This window comes from Filicampus tigris, chromosome 5, assembly GCF_054856515.1.
Source record: "Filicampus tigris isolate MCC_2025a chromosome 5, RoL_Ftig_1.0, whole genome shotgun sequence".
In the NCBI taxonomy this organism is placed as follows: domain Eukaryota; kingdom Metazoa; phylum Chordata; class Actinopteri; order Syngnathiformes; family Syngnathidae; genus Filicampus; species Filicampus tigris.
In genome coordinates this window covers 17,515,554-17,536,387 of record NC_141221.1, presented here as the reverse complement: position 1 = coordinate 17,536,387, position 20,834 = coordinate 17,515,554, and positions in this window count along the sequence as shown.

Below are 20,834 nucleotides of genomic sequence, written 5' to 3'. Positions count from 1 at the left end.
ACAATTAATAACGTGGCAATTGGAATACAGGCCTGTGTTCTCTGACAGGAGCACCCACATCCATACCTTGCCACAGTAAAATAGAGTCAGCTGGAGACATTATACCACTGATAGACCGTTATACGGACCGGTCCACCTGTCAGACGGAATGCCCACTGGTGAGAACATTTACACAGAAACAAGGGCTAGTAAATGGGCACAAAGATGACAAGACACCATTGGTATTACATTAGCTTATTAATTAACACAAAGGACAGAAAGTGATACGACACACTGTACAGTGATCCCTCGCTACTTAGCACTTTGACTTTGACTCAGTGCATAGCGGATTTTTCAGAAGCATTCATAAAAAAATTAAATAAAATTTTTAAAATACCGCCATGTCAGCAGCTATATTGCGGAAAGACGTTTCAAAGCGATAGTTGACTCTGAGACTTTGTACATACCCACGGGCAGTACAAGACATGTGATTAGTTCCCGGCGCGAGATCACCTGGGATCTCCCTTGTTGTGTCTCGCCAGTCTCGTCCACGCTAAGAAACGAACGGCATTTCTGAACAACTTTCTGTTCGAAAACTCATGACGTTATTCAAATTTGCCGTTTAGTTATTCAGAAACAAGCCGTACAAGCGAATAATAAACACCTGCGTTCACAAGTTGTGAGCAGAGCGCACTCAGCAACCCGGCAAGCATAAGGACAACAAAACATTGGCAACTAAAATGTCTTTGTCAGTCTTTGTTCAAGTTTGTCTTAAAACAGCTTAATCTTAACTAGAATCCTGTGTTGCATTTTATTCAAAGGTCCTTGTTGATGTTATTGTGCAAAGCCAAAGTTGCCATGATTGCTTCCGGTGACAGAGCTTCTTCTTCGTCATCTTAAAAGAAGAGGAAGACAACAAAGAAGAAGAAGGAGGCAGTGAAGAAGACGATGACAATGAAGAAGCAGCACCAAGAGAAGAAGGCATCAGACTCTTCCGCATTGTTGTTGTACAACAACAATGAGGATTTAAAAGTGCATTTAATATACCAGGATCGTACATTTGGCTAAAATGCACTGTGGTATTCTAGTTCAGGTAAGCCAATATTAGGATAAAAATTCAAACTTTAACGTCGTTATTAACGAGCATTCCGTCGTAATCATCCGCTGCCGGGCTTACAGCGAACATTCCTTTCACAGCATGCAGCTTGGTGTATACTATTCATTTTGCATTTTAAAGTTGAATTTGTTGTGTAACAAGTATTTAGAAGGGTGGATACTATGTTCGCAACGGGGGTTCGCAACGGCATAATGGAGGCATAAATCCCCCCTAAATAAAAACTAAAAATATATATTAAATAAAAAATAATAAAAATAATAAAAGTCAACCTCTACTTCGTGGTTTTCACTTTTCGCGAGGGGTGTTATGGTCCCCATTAACCGCAATAAACAAGGGATTACTGTAGTGCATTCATGGCTTGGTCACCAGCAATGATTCAACAGGTAAAACTATCTTGAAAAGGTTGACAGTGTTATTGAAATATTTCGATGTAGTCTGAAGAACAACTCAAACAACAGGACTTCTTTTGACATTTCAATGGTTTAGCCACTATTCCAAGTTCACTCATTGGTATTTTTTTGCTAACAAAAATGTGCTTGCAATATTTCAATGTTATTAAAAGTCCAAAAGACAATTTGCATTTTTTTGGTATTTTAGCAAGAAACATGAAGTCAATACACATGATTCATCTCCAGGCAGGCCACGTAAAATTATGTGGCCTTAAGTTTGGCACCTGTATGTTACATCATGCTGCACGAACCAAGAATTGTTGCTCAATTTTTATGATTTTTTTTTTCAACACGTCAATCTTGGAAAAGGTTTGTGCTCCACTAAGTGCCATTTAATTTTAAACAATTTCAAATTCATAGTCAGTTAAGGCCAAATTTTTTCATTTCAATGCACTGCTGCGGCCAATAAATCCATGTACCTTGGTTGTGTTCTACACGAGGCTCCCTCCAGCAGTCAGAGTCACACAGAGCCCACATACGCCAGCCTCTCATCGGTGATGCGTGAGGATTTGCTGTGTTCACTCTCAGGCCTGACTCCGCCTGCCTGACCCTTCTGACCCGCCTGCATTCCTTTCTGGGGTGATTGGCAGCCCATGCAAATACTACACAACCATGACTGGCATTAAGAGCCAATACGTGCCCTTCCCACAATGGCCCCGGCCCCTCCCCATCAACAGACGCTGAGCTCCCGTCATTGTCCGGTTACAGTGGCCTTTACCACTCCAAAGTTGGCGCTTCCCTTTAACCACCCCAGAACTTTTCTGGGGTCTGTATTGGAATGTGTGACACGTAGGCACGATCTCTCTGTTTACCTGCCTTCTCTCCCCACCATGACTGTTTTTTCTCTTCACTATATCTGTCGGCATCCCCGCTCCCCCTGGCAGTCCCAGCTGCGAACATGACATAGCTCGGGAATGTTTTTTTTTTTTTTTCACAGCCCACAAAACAATATTTTATTTGCATGAATTTGGTTATGTATTTCAGTCTTTATGCAATGTCACAGTCAGATCTCTTTGCTTTTACCACTGAAAGGTAAACAGCTTTAGGTGTTGTTTGTGTGTTGACTTGCCTTCATGGCGTGACAGGGCCTTAGGGCACCAGAATGCATTGCACCTCTGACTGTGTCAAATCTCTCAGGGCGGGAAGGACCCCAGTCAACTTGTGTTGTCTAATGTCACACACCAGCAGTAAGCCAAGTCAATAAAATGAACACCTGCTGATCAAAGCACTGACAAGGATGCTGGATGAAATTCCAACTTGCTCCACAAAACAGCACAGCAAAAGGATGAAAATGTTTCGCGCACATCACTCCCCCTGCAGCATACTACGTGTTTGTTTGTAGAAGGGCTCGCAGGTATTTGGATCATTAAAAGATCCCAGCACTGAGCTGGTGTGTACCACTGTATACTTCTTGGGAATATTCCCTAATGAGTTCCACGGACCTTAAACTTTCTCCTTCTCGCCTCCCTTCCTCATCTGTTATTCCTTTTGTTCATTTACCTTTTGTTCTTTGCCTTTATGTTTGCCTCTATTCTTTAATTGCTCTTCCCACCCAGTGTGGGCCCTGTCTCTCTGCCCCCCTCCCTTGTCCCAAGAGAAGTAGGGAGACGCGGCCATGTGGCTTCGCTGACAATGACATGAATGGCCGTGGTGGCAGGGCCACCTCTCTGAGGACGAGCATAAGGGCACGGGGGGGGTGGGGGGGGTGGGGGGGGGCGTCACAGAATGAAAAGGGGTGGGAAAGATGAGCACATGGAGTCTGAGTTCAGCCCTCATTTCCCTCTCTATTCTCCATGGATGGGGAAGAATCCTACCCTGGGTGGTTTTAGAGTGGAAGGTAGGATGAAGACAAGGGAGGGCAGCTGAGTTTAAATCACTGAGGACCACAGGTGGACAAGAGGATCAACTATTACAATTCTCAATAAGGTTAAAGCCTTAGCAATGTGAGATACTGAAAGCTTGCAACATTTGTCAGACATGTTTTGCTTATGCGTTACCAATTAATTTGAGTGTTTCAATGCACCATTGAAACAAGGTTGGTGTCCCTCAGATTATATACTTCAATTGTAAACTTTATTCTGCTCAAGAGAAAATGCCTGAAATATTAGTATTACCACAGTAGTACCCACAAGAAATTAGTCATATAGACACTATTTTTATTTTTATTTAGTGACTATTATAAATCTCCAAGCAAAGATAAATATCTAATTAACGAAATACATTCAGGATTTTGCTGTAATTAAAACAAATGACAGACTTGATTTCTTTCAAGAAATTGTGCAGAGCCCATTCATCCATCCATTTTCTTCCACTTATCTGCGGTTGGGTCGCAGGAGCAGCAGCTTAAGCAGGGAAGCCCAGACAACCCTCTCCCCAGCCACATCGTCCAGCTCCTCCTGGGGTATCCCGAGGCGTTCCCAAGCCAGCTGGGAGACATAGTCCTGGGTCATCCTCGTAGCCTCCCAGTGGGACATGCCTGGAACCCCTCATCAGGGAGGGATCCAGGTGGCATCCTGACAAGGTGCCCGAGCCACCTCATCTGGCGCCTCTCAATGCGGAGTAGCGGTGGCTCGACTCTGAGCCCCTCCCGGGTGACCGAGCTTCTCAACTTATCTCTAAGGGAGAGCCCGGACACCCCGCGGAGAAAACTAATTTCGGCCGCTTGTATCCGGGATCTTACTCTTTCGGTTCCGACCCATTGCTTATGACCATAGGTGAGGGTAGGAATGTAGATCGGTAAATTGAGAGCTTCGCCTCCCGGCAAAGCTCCTTCTTCACCACGACAGACTGATACCGAGTCCGCATCACTGCAGACGCTGCACCAATCCGCCTGTCAATCTCCCACTCCATCCTCCCCTCACTCGTGAACAAGACCCCAAGATACTTGAACTCATCCACTTGTGGTAGGATCTCATCCGCGACCTGGAGAGAAAACTCTACCCTTTTCTGACTGAGGACCATGGTCTCAGATTTGGAGGTGCTGATTTTCATCCCAGCTGCTTCACACTCGGTTGCAAACTGGTCCAGTGAGAATTGAAGATCACGGCTTGAAGAAGTCAACAGTAGCACATCATCTGTAAAAAGCAGAGATGCAATACTGAGACCACCGAACCAGACACCCTCAACACCTCGACTAAGCCTAAAAATTTGGTCCATAACAGTTATGAACAGGATCGTCAGCCAACTCTCACTGGAAACGAACTACCGGCAATGTGGACCAAACTCCTGACACTAGTTGTACAGGGATCGAACCGCCGGTACAAGGATGTCTGATACCCCACACTCCCGGAGTACCCTCCACAAGATCCCCCGAGTCACACGGTCGAACACCTTCTCCAAGTCCACAAAGCACATGTAGACATAGACTCACATAGGTTGAGCGAACTCCGATGCACCCTCGAGTAACCTGCCAAAGGTGTAGAGCTGGTCAACGGTTCCATGGTCAGGACAAAAAACATACTGCTCCTCCTGAGAATCTGAGATTCAACTTCCCAATGGACCCTCCTATCCAGCACCCATGAATAGACCTTGATAGGGTCTAGTATAATTGGAACACAACCGCCCGTCCCCCTTGTGCTTCCTCATAGGCCTGTCGCTGTAATTGAGGAGGTCTTTGAAGTATTCGCTCCACCGATTCACCCCATCCCCACCAAAAAGTGTTGACGGTACACTGCTATCCCCTCATGAGATGCCAGATGGTGGACAAGAATTCCTTCGACACTGTCCGGAAGTTATTCTCCATGGCCTTGCCAAACTCCTCCCATGTCCAAGTTTTTGCCTCAGTGACCACCAAGGCTGCATTCCGCTTGGCCAGCCAGAAACCATCAGCTGGCTCTGGACTCCTATCAGGCCAAAAAGGCCTGATAGGAGTCCTTTTTCAGCTTGACGGCATCCCTCACCGCTGATGTCCACCAACAGGTTCGGGGGTTGCCGCCACGACAGGCACCGACCACCTTATGGCCACCGCAACAATGGAGATACGGAACACTCTGACTCAATGTCCGTCACCTCCCCACGGATGTGGGCGAAGATCTGCTGGAGGTGGGAGTTGAATTTCTTTCTGACAGGGGATTCCTCCAGACGTTCCCAGCAAACCCTCACGATACATTTGGGTCTGCCAGGTTGGACCGGCATCTTCCCCCACCATCGTAGCCAACACACCACCAGCTGGTGATCCTTTAACACTCTTCGCCCGAGTGTCCAAAACATGCGGCTGCAAATCCGATGACACAACCAAAAAGTCGATCATCGAACAGGGGACCCGGGGGCGTCCTGGTGCCAAGTGAACATAGGGACATCCTTATGTTTGAACATGATGTTCGTTTCGGACAATCCATGACGAGCACAGAAGTCCAGTAACAAGTCACCGCTCCGGTTCTGATCAGGGGGGCGTTCCTCCAAATCACGCCCCTCCAGGTGTTAATGTCATTGCCCACGTGAGCTTTGAAATCACCCTCCGAGATGATGGAGTCCCCAGGAGCACTCTCTAGTCCTCTCTCCAATGACCCCAAAAACGGTGGGTACTTTGCACTGCTGTTTGGTGCATAAGCATAAACAACAATCAGGATCCGTCCCCCCCCCCCTGAGGGTACCCTCTCGTCCACTGGGGTGAATCCCAATGTACAGAGACTAAGCCTGAGCAATTGCTTTCAACACAACAGGGCAGGAGCAACTATTGAGTGTCAAATTTCACATGCCCTGAAACACAAGAGCCCTCCTACCTATCTATCTCAGAGGACGGAACATTACTATGTCCGTGCGGTTTGAGAGATATGTCACCGTGTAGTTGCCATTTCCTTTGTATGTGTGAAAACGTTACTCAATATGCAGCAGCACCGCAGTTACAGTCCAGGTGTATGGATAGAGCAGACATAAACTACACCATACTGCCACCAGCATGCAACTTTGACCACATGCTTTTTTTTCTTAAATGAAGGTTGACGATCTACATACGAACATTTGCATGAACTGTACACTGTAAAAAAACATAGGACATTACTATGATTCAGCTGCGCATTGTTAAAAGCAATGAAAATATTAAGATCACCTGGCATTCATTAAGTTTCCTTATCCCATTGCCACCCCTCACCAGCTCTCATGCCGACCATGGCTACCCCAGTAAAAATGTCCTGGACATGCCAGTGTGTGAGGCACATTGGTCTTTGGAACGGAATACTGCGGATTGCTTAATCTGTACAGGTTTTTTTTTTTTTATATTGTACTTGTAGAGATGTCACATCTATAGGGTACATGTCTCACTGCACCCCAAATGAAATGAAAACCCAAACTACTATTTTGCACTGACAAAAACACATTAGAATTAAAAAAAAAAAAAAAAAGCCCACCAACCTGGTGTAGTGGTCTAAATCTTCTTTTCCACCAAATATTGCTGCTGCGTAAACAACAATATGGCAGCCACTGAATGATTGAACTCTGAGCTCCCCAATGAAGAGGGTAGTAAAGACTGCCATAATGATGATGATCACAATAAAAAATGAGATTGCTGATGCTAATAACTCTGAGTTAAACAATTCCAGTCCCAACTTATTGTGTCATCAGGCAAAGCATCAGAAGAAAAAAAAAGTGTCCTGCTGTGAGAAACCACAAACGCCGAAGTGTTTAATGGAAAAAACATGCTCACATGACTACATTTATTCATCACACATCTCAGTCAAAACACGAGGAGGATATCAAGAAAAGCCAGACGAGTAAAAGCTGGTGGAAATGTGCAATTCAAGGTGGATAAGGAAAGACCCCTGCCCAAACACCACCTCCAAATCACTGTTGCACCACCTCACTTCATCTAACACACGCCGGTCTCTGCCAAGTAGTCCATAGCACACCACCACCAGATCATTTTTGTTTTAATAGAATCGCTTAAAACAATTAATTACATCCCCCCGTTTCACACGTCTTCTTCACACCCCGCACTAACACCCTCTCACACTCATTCCCCCTGCGACGCAGGAGATACAGCCGGTAATAAAAAGGCATTTATTGGACGATTTTCTGGAGGCCCGTTGGTTATTAACATGTAAATTAAATCATCACAGCTGTTCCATTTTCAATCAGATGGAGTTTGAGAGAGGCGGGACGCAGACGAGGACACCGCTGCACTGATTTTATTACGCACACCTTCATTAGGGATGCCTGCAGCCACGGGTACCACCACAACAATCAACCTCCTGACATAAACAACATGAAGATTCTACTAGCATGTAAACTACACCCACACGTTACTGATGATGGCACAATGAACAATGCACTTTAAAAACAGCTAAACCACAAAATTACGTCAATACTTGTACATACAAAATACACAATTAGGGATGTTTTTTTCTTCGGCTATGTTTCAGATTCACTGGGACCGGTGATGAAATCTTTGGTGTGTTTGTGTTTATGTTTTATGTTTTTTCAAGCCGGTAAAAAGTTGTTGTTTTCTTCTGGAGATGGTACTGTAACTTTTTTGCAACTTTTGGCTTCTCTGTAAGATGAAGCAATGTGTTATATTTATTCATTTCAAATCACATATCACTTTTTAAACTTGGATATTTACAGGTATGACTAGCCTTCTCAATTCACCATTGCTGTTATCATGCCATTTCTGGGAATTACTTTATTTAGGCTCAAATGGCAGTTGGGGTTTATGGCACCACTTGATGGGAGTCTCATTGTTGCACTGAGCGTTCAGCTCATCCTCCAAGCATCTAACCCAAAGGTAAGAGCTGACATTCTCTCCATGATGGGATGGATCATATGCATGCATACAAGTGCAGAAAGCAACCCCGACATAACCGTTGCCCTGGAGACAGCTGGCTAATGGTTGTCATTAATGCGATTGCCAGTTTGGCACAAAATGCATCCAGTGATGGATTTTGTCTTTGATCATTTTTCTAATCCATGTATACATTTAAAAAGCCTTGGAGATGTCCATCCTGGAGAAGGAGCAATACTTAGATGTGCGGGTCAGCAAGAATAAGCGGTATGATGAGATATTGGTAAGTCTGTGCAGAAAGGTTAATGTCACCTACAGAAGGCACGAATAGTTTCACTTTGACAATGGCCTGTAGGGAATATGGTGAAAACCTAATAGAAACTAACTCATTGATACATAAAATGTACATTTTCAACTATTTCATTATCCCAACACCATCTTACAGTGACATATATCAACAGGGTTGAAGTGGATGGCCTTTTTCCTCCTCTTTTTTTCCCTCAACTCACAAGCCTGAGAGGATATTGATCTTTCATCTTTTCTGGGGAAGAATCACATTATTGCCAATAAGGAATTAAGTACCACAGCCATATGGAAATTAAAGCATGCTAGGCAGTGGAACGTGGCAATAAAATAATGTATGTCCACACAGGAGATCGATTTATCTTCTTAATAAGTGTAAATGGATCAGTGGATTTGCAACATGCAGTACAATATGTGCACTCTAACCATCAACTAAATGAACAGAGCAAATAACTTCACAGAAAGGGGGGCGGGGGGAGTGAAGAGTTATGGCCGACACTATAAGGGTAAGTGTTAATAAAATGCTGTAAATGCATATGTATTTTTTTATGGAGAATTTAGCCTCTCAAAAATACCAAAGATTTTTGACGATCCAAGGATAAGGAAGGTGAGCTTTGTGAGACGATGGAAAGTCAGACAGCACCATTGCGCTTGTGTGTGAGATAATAGAGTGACCTCAAGACTGCCCGTGCAAGGAGCGGCTGGCTGCTGTGTAGAAAAGCCAACGTGAATAAGTACTCCAAAAAAGAGAAAACGATGGTTATTTTTTCGGGCCGAGTGAAATGCAAAAGCAATTGGCCACTGAGCTCAGAGTGCAGAGTTGAGAGATAAAATCATAGTCAAGCGCAAGGAAAAGAAGATTGGTTAGGAAATTATTAAAAGAACAGAAAAACAAGACAAAAGAATGTGTGGTTGCGGCAACAGAAATATGAACATTTACCACCTCAATGACCTCAGTGCTGTGAATCGGCTGCAATGATCCATGAAAAAAAAAAGGAAAAACAACACCAGTCGCAACTCTAAAAGGAGATGCATAATTTACATAGATTATATATTAATCCAGATGAATTAGCATATATATTTGAATTAGGATTTAACGGCTTTAAGGCCTCGTTTTGATTATTCCACTATGACTCCAACCTCTGATCACGCTGAATAGAATTTTGTCTTGAACATTAACACACTATGCTAATAGTGGCTAATGGTGATATGCAGATTTAGTTAATTACTAAGTGGATTTCACTCCACTTTGCTATGCTCTGCCACACGAGCTGAGCATGTTTGTTTTAGTTTATATTCACAGAGGCTTATTAAGTCACATCCTCCAGTTAATGCAAGAGAATAAACTTTAGTGTAGTTTGGCTGCGTTCCCATTTTTTTCCACTGAACAAAAGATGATCCCCCACTTCCTCCTCATCTTCATGATTATTGCAGCCGTGATCGTCTACATCGCTGTAATTTGCCTCATTAGCGACAGTAGTTAGTGTAAGGATGATCCTCCTAAAATATGTCCCCCTCTTTAGTGCAGTATATGCAGGCCTGTGTCAAACCCTTTTAGCAGTGAAAATAATCTTCGGATCCCCTACCTTGTAAACAGCACAATTAATCGGCCCTGGCATCGGTTTTATGACTAATTTTCCTGTGGCGCAACAAACTTGGCTACATGTCATATTGGTTTATTGTTGTGGCACTGATAATCAATAGCATGGATGCTGGGATGCCGTGGCAGGCCTGTTGTGAATTGATCTATTGTGGATGTGAAAGTCTTTGCCGCCTTCAAAATGACAGGCTGCATATCATGAGCTTGTAGTCTGTTTAACCTTTAGAGGATGATGTAGCCACACACTGATGCAGCTGGAAACACAAAGAAAATGCACTCACTAATAAAGGCTGTTGTTATTTTGTATTACACCCTTCTCACAGCAATAAAATGTGAGGGTGTCGAGTGACTCATGAGAGAAGATTTGGGATGTATATTTATCCCCTCCTACAATCTACTTACTCAATACACCCCAGACACCGCCCCCGCCCACACTCCTCCAAATGGATGTAGGCCCCCAACTCTTGTGTCACATGCAACGTTGATTGTGAGTTTTATCACATTGATCAAGGGGTGCTAACTTGTAATAATTGGATGTTAAATTAAACAGCTCTCTTCTATTCCTTGCCATCTCAATTGTAATTGTCATTGGGTGGCAGTAAATATGATGTATGAGTGATTGTGTTTTGCGCAGTGAAGCATGACCCCGATGACTAATGCTACTTTCGGCTGCATGGCATCATTCCATTTTTCAGCCTCCGCTTTAATGTGTGCCAATAAGAATATTAAGAGGACTTAGTAGTGGTAAAGGAGAGAAGGGAGGGGGCTAAATATGGCTTTGGGCTCTTGCATGAGAGGATTAGGGGAACACAACTTGCCGATTTCAGTCATTCAAAGCGTATCCTACATGTTTGTCTGCAACACAGTGTGAGCCACTTTAAGATTGATTGACACTGTAAGAGATTTTCAGGAGAGTTTTTGTACTCTTTTTTTAGGTTGCAGCACTATTTTTTAAATGTCTCTTAATGAACAAAGGCTCTACATGTTAGAGGAATCTTGGTTTGGACCTTTTTGTCTGGAGTTTGCATGCTCTACACGTGCTTGTGTGTTTTTTTCTCTAGGTACTTGAGCTTCCTCCCGCATTGCAAAAACATGCATCCTACGTTAATTGACCATACTGCAAACTATGTGTGTTTGAGTTTGAATAGTTGTTTGACTACTGTATGTGACCAAGTGATTGACTGGCAATCAGTCCAGGTTGTACCCCGCCTCACCCTAGACCAGGGCTCACAACTCCGGTCCTCGAGGGCACCTGTCCTGCAGGTTTTCAAGCTCTCCCTGCTGTAACACACCTGATTCAAATGATCAGCTCATCAGCAAGATCTTGAGCAGCCTGATAACGATCCTGATCATTTTAACAGGTGTTTTACCGCGGGGAGAGATTGAACACCTGCAGGACAGGTGCCCTCGAGGACCGGAGTTGGTAACGCCTGCCCTAGACCCTATTGAGGGTAAGTAGAAGAAAAGAGATGCATGGATAGATGGATGATGACAAGACATGTATTCACACATACAGTTAAAACCTGTTAATATGAAACTTCTAACATTGCAAAGCGCAAATATACACTCCACTCCACTACTAATGATGATTGCACAAGGGTTTTCTATCTTGAGCCTTCTGACGCAATGGACAAACACCTGGTACCTTTGGAACACTGGCGTGATAGTTGCTGGAAATGGGCCTTTATACACGTATGTAGATATTGCACCAAAAACCAGACATTTGCACCTAGAATTGTCATTTACCATGTTGATAATGTGTACAGTGCATTCCTGATTAGTTTCAAGTTATCCACATTGAAAAAAACTGCTTTTCTTTAAAAAATAAGGACATTTCTTGGTGACCTCAAACTTTTGAACAGTAGTGTGCATATATGCCCTTAAAAACTCCTAGTTTAAGAGTAAGAGTTAGTTTTTAAAGCAGCGATTTTTAGTGTGTATAGTTAAATGAATACATTTCAGAGTGTGAATGTTTTCACTAGTGACTGAATGTTATTTACGCTATATTATGTATGCTACTAAATGAGCTGCTGTCTCGTTCCATTCCATGCCTGCTGTGTTGTCACCTGACCTAGGAGTGACAAAGCAGAGTCCTTACCCCTTATTATGAGAACATGAGGTCAAAGGCATAGCCTTATATGACAGGCACCTCCTCACTTCTTGACCCTGTCACTCCTCATCCATATGAACCACCAGCAATGGCTACATGTTGCCGACAAGGACACCATACTACTCAAGTATATCATCCACACAATTCACCCTCTGGGGGGACAACCTCTAGACAAGGTCCCTTTCAAAGAAGAAAACAAGTGATGTTGATTTTTACTGTAGACTCAAATTGCCAATTTTGTTTTAACATAAATTACAGAATATTGCCTGTTACAAATATGACAGGTTGCAAGCAATGTCTGAGAATTTAAATTTGTACTTCTCAAAATTATGACTTCACTCTTGCAACATATTGAAAAAAATACTTACAATTGTTCTTTTCTCAGTGTGCTCCGATAAACAATGCTCCGACATAATTAATTGTTCAGTCGAAGGCTATTTTTTTTTTTGCCTCCTCAGTTTTTAAAGAGGAAGTCCACCCAAACATATTTTTCTTCAAGAATATACTCTATGCAAGCCCACTAGTTGAAACAAGGCATTCTGATAAATATTGCGTTTGTGGAAAAAGAATAAATCCACCCGTTTTCAGCCATTTCTTGGGGCGGCCATTTTGTCACTTCTGTCGACAGAAAATGACATCACAGTTGCTCAGGGCTCAGGTAACGACCAATCACAGCTCACCTATTTTTTGAAGCGGAGCCATGATTGGTTGTTATCTGAGCCCTGAGCATCTGTGATGTCATTTTCAGTCGACTGAAGTGACAAAGTGGCCACCCCCTGAGCTAGCTAAAAACGGGTGGATTTTGTTGCTTAATTCATATTTCACAAATGCAATATTAATCAGAATACCGTGTTTCAACTAGTTGGCCTGCAGAGAACATATTCTTGAAAAAAAAAATCGTACACTTTATTACAAGTATGTTAAAAACACCTAATACATTTGTTGCAAGCAGTTGGTTTCACTCGGTGGCAGGAGCACTATCCTTAATGAGATATGTATTTAGGATAGATACACAAATGTACAAAGCACAGAATGTCATTAGAAATAAAAACGTGCAAAAATGGTAGTAATACTGATGAACAATTGAAGATAGAAGGATGGAAAATAGTGCAAAGCTACAATCCGACAATGAAAAGTGCAACAATAAAAACAAAACAGAGGTGGGCAAAAATGATAGCAAAGTGTCACTAACAAAGGGACAAAGTCCCACAAACTTGAAGGTTTAGACAGTTGAACAGTGTGAGGGGCAGCCGTGGTCACCTCAAGTCGACAATCATCTCGTCAGTCTTGACCGTGTTCAGGTTGTGCTGGCTGCACCACACCGCCTGTCACTCCATTCTGGTGATAAGCAGACTATACGATGATGTAAGTGTGGCAAAAATAATACTAACAGCCGTTCAGGCATTTGTGGAGAGTGGATCATCCTAAATGAACACACAATTAAAGACAGCACTAAGCTAATCCATCTTTTCTTTTGTAAAACAGGAGAAAGCCCAAGCATCAAGACTGACAAAGAGACAAGGACTAAAGTAAATACGCATGTACCTAAAGCACACATGCACACTTATACACACACTCACATTTCCCAGCATCCTAAGTGATCTTGTGAAGGTTAATACGGCAGCAAATTACCATATTCAACAGGCTCATCTCCCTCTACTCATTAGGAGATGAACTATATGCCTATATTTAAGGAAGCATCACACATTAGTGTCATCATAAAATGTGGATGTGTATACATTCATCTGCATACTGAGAGGAGTGTGCACGAAACAAGTTGTGCGGTCTACGCCTGACCATCTACACAGAGAGAGAGAGAGAAAGAGAGAGAGACAGAAATGGTCATGCCAGCCGGTGTGTGTTCATCTTAGCAGGACAGGAATGGTCCTCCATCCGCCGCCTCCCAGTGCAGTGCTCACTGATGGAGTGTATTCTAGTGCAGTGTGAGCGCGTGGCTGGCTCCCTGCACGGTGACGTGGTGCTTCCTGGTGAGCTGACAGTCTACGAGCGAGTGGGCTGTGGGATGCGGGGCAATACCGGTGGCAGTGATTAGCATTAGCTTCCATGGGGCACTGCAGTGGCTGCTGGGAGATTCCATCATATGCATGGCCCGTCTCTTCATTGGAAAGTGACAACCCCCCGTGGCATGACGAGCTCAGCGAAAGCAACTCCAAGAATAAGCTTCATAGACACATTCGTCTACCTCTGTCTCGCCCTCTTTAAATATCACAGTTAACATCCTATTATGATCTTTCATTCCCACTTCATCCTGCATCACAATTACTTCCTCTGATTTTTATGGCAGTTGGTTGGAAGAATTATGCACTTTTATTAGGGTGTCATATGGGACAAGGGTAATGGTGAGCTGCAGGATGTTTTTTTGTAACGTTAACAAACAAGATTTTTCATGATAATAAGTGAATTGTGCATGAATCTTAATAACAAGAGTCAGGCAGATGGTAAAAAATGTATGGAGCTTGGTTCTTCTTCAAAGGACAATCGTTGGCCTTGTTGGAGCTGTGTGTGCTGTTAAAACGGGATACAGATGCAACAAAATTTGTGAAATTTGAGATACCTTAACTTAGAATGACACCCCACACTTTTAATGATCCGACCATCACAACAATCTGATTCTTGTCCCCAAACTCTCAAGTCTTAGTCGATCATACGTGACCTGATGTAGTAATATCTGAGAGGCAACAATGTTCCGGAAGTCCCCCCCAAAAAATGAAGCGGGAGTTGAGCACGTTCTTAGCTCACCTTCTTCAACAAGTTGTGATTTTTCTTGGAGTTTTGTTATTTAGTTTTTCCCAAAAGGATGATTAGTTTCGGAGTTGGTAAAAATGTTTTCCAACTTGTTTTCCGTTTTGGAATTTTGTTGAAACTTGTCAGCTAGCATAATACCAGGTGCAGCAAAAGTATGTGTAAAAGGTTTTATAGAGTTGACTGGCCGATGTGTTCCACCGAAAAAATATTGTAGCACCCCATAAAGCTGGAAGGCTGTACAAAAAACTCCCAAAAGACAAACATGCATGGATGTGTTGACTTTGACTGAAGGGTTTCTGCCTCACTGACATTCATTTCCAGCGAGAGTGTGTAATTTCTCTGCACATTTAAACTCTTTACTGAACTGCTTCCCACATACACATAGATATTCAGATAAAAAAATGAACATTTAAAACATTTATAAGTTATTAGCTGATAATCTCTCGCTTTAAAACACTTTCATGTATAAATCATGTGTATTTTGACTTGAAGGGGGCCTTTTCTGTGTTATTGATGAGGTGCTCGACTGTAATCAATTAGTAATTGGAGCATAGCTTTTAAATAATGCATTTATTAGACCTTGTGATGTGTTTAATGTCAGTGCTTTGCAGTGCAAATACTTCTGAAGTACCCTAATGAGTCTTTTCTGGGCCAGCTCAGGGAAAATGACACATCTAACTCTGACACTGCCTTGTTTACGCAGTGGTGGCAGTTTATGAACCAATGTATAAAGGAAGGTACAAATTGTTATCACGCTCACCTTAGCAGAAAGAGCACCTATTTATGTTTTTGTTCTGCCCGGTTGTTGGTTCGTGGTCAATTTCCAACCTCGTGTCGTATAACGATTAACTATATATCACAATGAATACAAATGTCTTCGCTCAGAAATGTCTCGCACTGTGAACTGTGTTAGGTAATTACCTTGAGGACCTGAGAGAAAGAAGCCCACCACCTGCCTGCGGACAAACCTCTTGTGAAGACCTGAGCTGTTTAGCCAAAGTCTGCATCACCAGCCAGGTTATGCACACCATCCATCATCGTCAGCCGCATCGTGTTTGTGGTCTGTCAGCAACATGTGTATGTGTGCACACGCATGGTACACGGGTGCGTGTGGGAGAGGCGGGTATTGTTAGAGTGCTGAGGCTCTGCTGGCAGGGGTGGCTTTTAATTGGAACACCCAGTGAGTGGTATGAGTGCCGCTGTCACAATGAAAACTCCACAGACGGGCCCACACTGATTCACTCGTATGGTGTGCTACTGTCTCCTGAGGGCTTGCAGATAATAAAGGCATTCACAGCTTTAAATACCCATGCATTGTGTGTGTTTGTGGGGCGGTGTGCGTGCGTGTGTGTGTGTGTCTCATACTTGCGATATGTGTGCTCATACTTGCTATGTCCTAAGAGGCTGCCAAATATATTCTTGTTGTCCATACTGATTTGACAGCTAGATTGTTTAAACATTAGCGTATTGTTATTTTGGCTGGAGATTTAAATCAGCGTGCACAGGGTTGAGAATGGCACACTGACTGCTGAGCATATTTATGGAAGTCTTGTGTCAATAATGCACGCATATATTATGTTTTACAGAAAATAACACATTGTTGTGGTGTGGGTATGCTGTATCCTGACTTGACACACGTTCATGGATCCTTCTCTGGGTACACCATCGAATGAGATCTAATACAAGAGTATCCTGTGTGCAGTTTACATGTTCTTCCTATGCTTGAGTGGGTTTTCTAAGACATGCATGTTAAGTTATTTGAGCTCTAAATTTTTTTTATCCAATTGCAGGACACATACGGCATAGACAAACAACCATTCACATCTATGGGCAATTTGGAGAGTCTTAAATTAACCTAGCATGCATGTTCCGGGAATGTGGGAGGAAGCCACAAAAAAAACAAAAACAAAAAAAACACACAAGCAAGCGGACAACAAGCAAACTCCACGCACGTGAGCCTTAGTGAAGATCCAAACCCCGTAACTCTCGACTGTGAGGCATTCGCGCTAAAACACTTGCGCCCCGTGCTCTATTAAAAGTATTCTTCCTTCAAATATCTCGTGAACAGGGCCTGTCTCAACCCTGCCCAAACACCCATGGTGAGTTTTCAAATTTTGCATCTCCTCTTCACTAATACTTTGAACAGTATACTTCTGACTCATATTCATCCTATATTATGACATTTGCTTTGCTGTGAGTCTATTACTCCGCTCGCTCGCTCTCTCCGTCGCATTTCAATTCGACAAGCACCTCCACATTCTCTCTTGCTTTATTTCTCTCTGACTCTCTCTGCCTCTCTCTCTCTCTCACACACACACACACATTCAGACACACGCATTCAACCCTCCCCCACAAGAACAACCTAAAGCGAACGTGCACATACACATTCGATGTTTCAGTGGGAGTGGTGCCTGACAGGAACAAGTGACAGCTCCCTAATTACCTCCTCACTGTAGACGCTGACGCTGCCTGAGACACACTGCTCATTTTCCTCTTCCTCCTTCCAGCCATCCCTCCGTCTCTCTCTTACCCATCTATCTATTCCCTTTCTTCCCACCCTCCGCCTCTATCTCCCACGTGGTGAATTATGCATGTCCAGGAACTCCCAATCTGCATTCACACCAGCCCTGCAGAGAGCAACCACCAACCATAAATGTTCCCGTCGTCTGTAGTTCATTTCCTGTTTGCGGACATTCTTACTTGTTTTTCCTCCATGGATTGGAAGGTGACAACAACATCATACAGTATACATAGGTTGGGTCCTTCATTAGTTAGAATTTTTATCCATTATGTGCATCTATGGTGACTCGGAAGGGCTTGAGTGTGGGATGGGTCGAATTATCCATCTTCCTCCCCAGCCACTGGGACCGCTTATCCCCAAAGCGTCCATGTTAGAAGAAGGAAGAGGGCCTGGGGAGACAGCATGGGATCTCCAGAGAATGATAACGTTCATTCTAGTCGCCCCACACAACAGTTGCCCCGGTTCCCTCCGCCACACCTCTACCCCACCCAGGGTGTCAGCTCAAAGGCCCAGATTGCATTTCCAGTTGATGCCTGCTGGCCCCACAGGCATGTTTTGTTGTAATAGAAAATGGAACCCTTACATCCCCCTCCCGCTCAGCCACCCAGTGTGATTGTCCAGAGGGAGGTCGTGCACAAACAGCAGCGCTATTGAATCACAAGCCCGGCTATAGGAAGGAAAACCTTGGCTATGAAGCGAGATGGCGAGATGAGGTTAGAGGAGAGGTTTGGAATGAAACGATGGGAAGGAGAAGAGGCCTTGATAAGGTCCATTCTGGAAAAAAAAGTGGAGCAGAAGGAGGAGAATAGAGATGCTGCAGGTGGAGCAGAGGGTATGTTCTTGGTCTGACGGTAGCTTATAATGTCATTGGACAGGTGTCATTCAAGAGACATTCAAGGGTCATCCCTACAATTCTGTAAACAAGGATTGACTGCCATTTTGCAGTGGCAATGGTGGGATAAATGCAGTGCACCTTTATTCTATACTACTACTTTAGCCACTGAATAGTACATTGCCGTACAGGCATACAGTATATATTTGCACAGTTGTTCAATTACAGACCAATCCAACTACAAATGAATTGGAATACGGTAAATGTCTGGGATATCCAGTTGACATCCGTGTTTATGGAATATACATTATTAAAATTAATTATGATGGTCCTGAACTTTTTCTATCATTTATTTTTACAGTGGGATGTTAAACACTAATATTCAGTACTGGCTTGGGTGTCATTTTGGAAAGAAACTTTGAATGAGCCTCCACTTTTGAGGCGGGGACTATTCAGGTGATTTGAACTTGAGGCTAATTGAGATTGCTAGAGTAGAAAACATGGCTTTACTGCTGAAATGAAGTTTGGAATTTAGTGCTTCTGAATAGCTTTTTAGTGATCGAGAGGGATGACAGTTTCTCCTCTTTTAGAGTGTTATTAACGTTGCCAAGTTGAACAACAGCGCTCTCAGTCCAACATCACTATTTGTTCTGGCTTTCATGAATGCTGTGACTCACAAAGGTTGCTTTATAATTTCTCAAGTGCCAGTTAAACATTTTCTTTAACCAGCGTCAGTTGCACTCAAAGTAATTATATAACAGAATGAATAATTCCCCAAGCCTAACAGAAAGCAGTGCACCCCGTGAAGGGCTGAAAATCCTTCACGGAAAACAAATTCTCCATAATATTTCATTATTATGATTTTTATACAGCTTTAAGTGATCAACTTCAAAATATCATTGGAATTGGTCGGAAGACATACAGGCAAAAGTGATATAGAATTAATACTATTGTCACTGTAGTATACTGTAGAGAATATACTAAATGAAAACAGCATCATGATTGTATTCAATAAATTAAACACAAACATACACACACATACACACATTGTGGTTAAAAATATGCTTCATTATTATTATTGTTGTTATTGTTATCATCAACTTATTATCCCCGTTTTATTTAACAATAATACATTCAAAATCATAAACAAGGATGCAATTTGAAAGATATAAGAATAGCCTTGTCAAAATATAAAGTCAGATGCGCACATTTTCAACATACACAATATGACCAGTGTACAGTACTTGTATAAGTGCCAGAGGTATAGGTGTTGGCTTCTGAGGCCCTGTCTACACGTAGTGTTGTTCCGATACCACTTTTTGGCCCCGATACCGAGTCCGTTACCTGGCTGTGCAGTATCGGCCGATGCCGGCCGATGCTGTACCGATAATTTGAAAAATCGAAAAATCGAAAAAATCGAAAAAATAAGCGCTTTTTTTGTAAGTCTAAAGGATTGCACACTCACTTGGATGTAAAATTATTGATATTTAAATCATCACTTGCGAGGTATCTGTAGTAACATATACACACCTAATACATATGTTGAATAAACAGCCTATTTTCATAGCTCTTCGTGCTTGTGAGAGTGAGATACATACTGTATTCACATGAATGTACATTTGTAATAAAGCAAGGTGCTGCATTTGTACTTCTAAAATATATTCAGTGATTCTAACCGCCCCCCAATGCGTGACGTCACATTTGTACGCTGCCAGAGGGGCGAACGGTCGAGTGAGTGAGATAACAGAAGTCCGTTATGTGTTTCTAAAAATGGTTAACACCTGTGCTGTTTATTGTTGTCTCTTTGTTAGCAGTTAGCAAGCTAGGCCGAGCCCGAAAAGCTTCGACGGGTCATAAAGACGAGTTTATCTGGACACAAACCATTTCACGAAAGACGTTTTACACCATTAAACTAGTGATCGATGTACTGTGTCAAACAAAACAACATACTACATGCTACGAGACAAAGATCCAGCCGGCATGCCCCCAAATTAATTGCAGGCTCTTGATAGCATCAAAGTCCCCCCCAAGCAACTGCCTCCAATGTGGCGATGTATGTCCTTATAGCAACCTTTTTCACCAAACTAGACATAAGTAGACCGATGACCAATAACTCTGATAATGGATAAGGCTTCTTCTTGTATTTTCCTTCCGCATCCGGCTCTCAAATATGCGCGCTGCGCTCAAATAATGATACCAGTATCGATAACCGGCATCGGCGTTTTATTTGTTAGTACAACCCGATCTGATAGCAGCAACCTAATGCGGTATCGGGAAACTGCCCGATACCAGTATCGGTATCGTAACAACACTACAAGTAGCCGGGGTTTTTGAAAATGACGGATATAAGCCTGCGGTTAGCCCTGTCATTTTGTACAAAACGACCTATTTTGGGGGCTCGTATTCTGCAAAAACAACCAAGAAAGTTGGGTCAAACTGACC